The sequence below is a fragment of the Mustela lutreola genome, chromosome 14 (assembly GCF_030435805.1).
Source record: "Mustela lutreola isolate mMusLut2 chromosome 14, mMusLut2.pri, whole genome shotgun sequence".
Taxonomy (NCBI): domain Eukaryota; kingdom Metazoa; phylum Chordata; class Mammalia; order Carnivora; family Mustelidae; genus Mustela; species Mustela lutreola.
The window spans coordinates 73,244,271-73,249,599 of record NC_081303.1 but is presented as its reverse complement, the minus strand read 5'-3'; positions in this window follow the sequence as shown (position 1 = coordinate 73,249,599).

The window sequence follows — 5,329 nt, the reverse complement described above, 5'->3', positions numbered from 1 at the left end:
GCTGGTCAATGTGTCATCCTTTAACCAAAACTCCACCGGGTGGCAATGGATAGGTCTGTAAATTGTTTCATTCACCTTAAAAAAAAAATTAGCACCGCAGCACCGATAAAATCCCCACCCCCTACATACCTCTCTCCTTACTCCTGGAATCATAGAACAAAAAGTTTTTTCACTGAGTATTTGCTGCCACAGTGGGTGTTTATGACACTCCTGCTAATGACCTTCTGTAAGGGGGTGCTGCAAAGACAGACGTCTGTCCCTGTTTGTACATCAGATTGGCCCTGGGCGGCCACAGAGCAGGAACTTTGGAATAAGACCTCCTGTTTGATAGGTGTTGTGGGGCAGAAGAGGGTCAGTCTGCCAGGTGCTGATTCAGTGAATGATCGAGTCACCAAAATGATCGAATCTATGTTTCTACCAGAAACTTCTTTCTTTTAGCTATGTATAAAGCTTAACATCTTCTATAGTGGATAGAAGAGTTTAAACAGCTTTGGAAGGTTTCTGTAGTTCTAGTAAATGGGTTTCCATCCTTTCTCCGAGGAGCTCCCTAAGCAAGGGTGGATGTTTTCCTACCTGGCTTCTTGTAGGGGAAGGAGAAGTTAGTGGGCGGACGGCCTGGCTTGGTGTGCCCTGCACTGGGGAGGCTGGGGGACACAGAAGGACCCTGAGGCCAGGGAGGACATCTGAAGACAGAACCCTGGAGTTCTCACTGGCTCTCTTAATCTGTCAATGCAAATCACCATAGACTTTATCAGTAATTGATGAAAATGAATATTTGATAAGTTTAGCAAATTCAGCAAATAGCGTGTTCAATGATTTGCTCATTTAGGAGTAAATTGGTTCTAGATGAATTGACCTTTGGGCAAGTTGTTGTGAACCTTATAGCTTAATGGAGAAGACATGAGGTTTGGGGCTGAGCTGCCTGTGTGGAAACCTCACACACTTCCTGGCTGCCTACCCCTGGGCAGGGACCTGGCTTCCGTGGGGCTCTGTCTCCTCATGCAGAAAAGCGGATCATCAAAGGCCTTCCTGCACAGACCTGCGGTAAGAGTCACCTGTGAACACCTTCCTGGTGCTCATAGAGTGCCGGAATGGTGAGGGCTCTGTGTGGGCTCCTGGTGCCCCTTCCTGTACCTGGGGATGGCCCTTCCCCCAACCGTCTGTCCTCCTGTGAGATGCTCCAGCATTAAAGCAAACCCGGCCCCTGGGAGCACCTTTGCTATAAGGTGGCCGCCTACAGGATCCAGGAATGTACAGATTCATGTACAGACTATCTGAGCAAGAGCACGAGATAAAAATGTTCTCCCAGCCCACGCTAGCCCTTGACCACACCAGTTTGAGATCTACCCAGCCCACGCTAGCCCTTGACCACACCAGTTTGAGATCTACCCAGCCCACGCTAGCCCTTGAGCACACCAGTTTGAGATCTACCATTCTAGGAGCCGCAGAGCCACACAGGAAAGGCAGCAGACAGAGGAGCAAGTGTGGTGGAGGGGGAAGGCCAAGCCCATGAACCACAAGGACGTCAGGCCACGTCATTGGCCCAGGCTGATAGGGGGAAGCGGGGGAGGAGAGAGAAGGAACAGAAGCCCAGAGGGCCTTCCTCATGGGACCTCATGGGTGGGAATACCCTCCTCAGTGGAGACGGTTTCTCTGTGGCTTTCCCAGAGCTGGGCAGCTAGAGCACACAGGGTTCTGGCCAGCTCAGGCGCCCCTCCTACCCTTCCAGGCAGCTGTGAGATGGGCACAGAGCACACGCCATCCTGTCTGGTTCTCTAACTCCCATGCTGAAAGCTCCATGGCCAGAAGACAACATCACAAGGAATCCAGATACACATGTTTGTTAAGCAAAATGAACAGAAGTCCCCCAAAGACACGAAAGCAGAAAAAAGAAAAGGAAAAAACCTAACAGGGACCTACACACAGATGGGGGCTTTCCAAATATAAGAAAGAAACAACCATTCCCCAAAGACTAACTGAAGCCAGAGATGAAAGTTGAACAAAGACATTGGAGTGTGATGGGGAGGGGGAGGGCTAAGAGAATAACTAGGGAGAAAGTGGCTCTTTGGCAGAATTTAAGAATGCAAAGAAAAGAATCCGATCGGCACGACAAGAAGGCAGGTCGTGATGCGGAGGAAAGAAAGAGGAAAGCACGTAGAACGGAGAAGAGCAGTATGGGCTGGCAGCGGAGACGAAACAGAAAACTTGGTCCCTGGAGAAGAGAGAGGAGGAATGTCTTCCCCACCATCCATCTCCTCCCTCGGAGCCACTGTTCTCACCAACAGAACCCGCCTGGCTCAGCAGCTGCCCTGGCTCCACGGTGCGCATGGGACCCTATTCTGGCTGGCGATGAGGAAGAGAGGCTCACTGGGGGCGTCAGAGAAGGACTTCCATCCCGACAGGAGGAAGAAGGGAGGCGAGACGCCCTTGCTCCTGCTGCCCACTGGCTCTTAACCTCTTAACAGCTGGGTGACAGTGTGAAGCTGGAAATCCACGGAGCCCTCTGAGCAGCGGGGAGGCCAGGAGGGGGCCAAGGCTGAGCCGGAGCCCTGGTGTCCCTGAGCACTGACCCAAACCCAGCCCAGTTTCTCTCTGCCTTAGGAATTACTGGGGAACTGCGAAGGTGGCGGGGGTGGTGTTACAGACCTGGGAAGGAGCAGTGCGTCCACAGGTGAAGCGACAAGGGGCGGTCGCGGAGCTGTTTGCCGAGTTGGTTTCCTGGTTTGGTTCTTCTTGCTGAGTAACAGAGTGCAAAGGAGTGGTTGGAAACTAAGTCACATGTGGGCAATGAGATCAGGTTTGGGACTTCTTCAAGATGTTCATGAACCATGTAAATGCAGGTGTCTCCTCCCGTTCCCCAGAATCTTAAAACTATAGTAAGTGGGTGTCTAAATCACAACATCAAAGAGAGGCAGGGTGGTAACGGCAGCAGAAGGAAAGGGCTGCCTGGGTCCGCAGAGCCCACATGTGGATCCTCCCCACGAAAATCCCTGGGGTAGTGCCCAGGAAACAGTTAATGACCCATCATGGTAAGTCCATGATGCAGCGGGTTCCAGGGCACCAACCCGGAACACACACCTGGGGCCCAGTAGAGGCTGAAGCCGCCTTCAGGACTGGGGGGACTCGGATCTCAGAGAGGCTACAGACGACGGGGAGGGGTTCTTGGGGTTGACACAAGGGCAATGCTGGGGGGTCTGAGCATGAACTAACTCCCAGCCCACCGCCCAGCTCCAGGAATGGAGCGTCCCAGAGCCAGGCCTTACCTTCTGCGCCATCAACAAAGGCGTGATCACAAACACCCGAAAATACCCTACAGAGAGCTCGGGGCCGCTGGTGCGCTGGCTGGAGCCTTGGGCAAGCGTCCTCATTCTGACACGGGGGGGGGGGGGTTCCTGGATAATGGCCCGCTCCCTGCCCCCACCCCAAGGTGGAGCCTGAGGACCCACAGGGCTGCTGAGCTCTTGTTGAAATCTAAGAGGAAAACCAAGGATCCCCACATAGGCGGGAACGCCAGCAGCGCAGGGACCGCTGCACCCACTGGCAGCGGCCGAGGCGTGTTCAAGGGAGTCATGGCCAGCTGTGTCCGCTGGAAAGCGCCTTGAGTAACCCCAGAAGCATGACCTGGAGGCACAGGAGTAACCCCAGACTCCAGACTGCCAACCGGGGCCTGTTGCCGGGCGGGCAGGAGACGGAGGGCGACCACGTGCACCGTGTCATGTGTAGGACTCGATGCACTGGGCATTAACAACGTGTTGTTGCTTTTAAGATTTTATTTATTTGACAGACAGAGATCACAAGGCGGGGGCAGGGACAGGATCCTGCTGAGCAGAGAGCCCGATGGGGGGCTCCATCCCAGGACCCTGAGATCATGACCTGAGCCGAAGGCAGAGGCTTAACCTAGGGAGCCACCCAGGCGCCCAGTAGCACGTGTATTTGATTATATGCATGCGCTTGTGCTCTAAGCTCGGATATTGGGTTGCGCGCGTGCATCTGCTCTGACGCCATACGCGTCCTGCGTTGTGCGCCTGCGCCTGTGTCTGTTCTGACGCAATACGTGTTCTGGGTTGTGCGCGTGCGTGCGCCTGCGCTCTGACGAGGCACGCGTCCTGGGTTGTGCGCGTGCGCCTGCGCTCTGACGAGGCATGCGTCCTGGGTTGTGCGCGTGCGCCTGCGCTCTGACGAGGCACGCGTCCTGGGTTGTGCGCGTGCGCCTGCGCTCTGACGAGGCATGCGTCCTGGGTCTCGAGACTTCGCGGCCCGAGGCGGGGACGCGGGGCGGCCTGGCGGCCGCGCCCCTGCCTGCGGGATCTGACGGGCTCTCCAGGCCGCCGGGCAGCACGGATGCGAGCAGTTGCGGGAGTGCTGGGGCCGGCGAGAGCGCCCCACACCCGGGCCAGAGCCGAGCGGGCCGGCAGGGACGCGCGGCGGGTGGGACACGAGGGGACCGACGGACGCGGCTCCACCGTCGCGCGGGGCAGGGCTCCGAGCAGCAGGAGCGGGCGGCGCGGCACAGAGGCCCGAGCCTGGCATCGCTCCCGGGGACCCCGCGACGTCCTGTGCCGGGGCGCGCCCGGGCCTGCCTGCGACTGGCCTTCGGCGGCTGGACTCACGGTGCAGCCGCTCCGGGGGCCTCTGGCCTGCAGCCCGCGCGTGCTCCGCGTCCGCTCGGGGGGCCCAGCAGCGCCCCTGGGAGCTCAGGGCCCGAGGCTGAGCAGAAAGGCCCGGGGACCCTGGGACACCCCTTCTCCGGAGTCGTGCTCTCCTGGGGCCCAGGCTCGGGGCGGCCTTGCCGTGGGCCCGGGGCTCGGGAGGCAGCCGGGCGGGAGGCCAGGCACGGAGCCAGGCGGCTGCCGTCCTCGCCCTCCGCGGGTGGCCACCGGGCTTGCGGAGAGTGCTGAGCTCGTGCCCGGTCCCGGGACGGGCAGGGCGGGCCTCTACGTGGCACTTCTGCGCAGCTCCTCACGTCTCCTCCTTACAGGGAACTTTGGAAAAAATCCGTAACGTACTTTGTGGGTTTCCAGGGAAAACAGCTGCACATCTCTGTGTGACACAGTCGAGAACTGCCTCCACTCCGGCAGGCTGAGGGCCCTGACGAGGCAAAGACACGCACACTCGCCCGGGCTGAGTTCCGAGCAGTGAAGGACGGGAGAAGTCTGACCTAGGGACAAACGCGCCATGGCTCCATCGGTCCCTGCCGCTGTCCCATCACAGATGCCTGCCGGGGCGTCTGGGCTGCCAAGGCGACCGGGGGCTCAGTTGTCACCAGCCCCCACCCCTGATCCAGTATTCTCCAGTTCACAGGCTCGTTCCCTGCGAGGGGCAGCGGGGC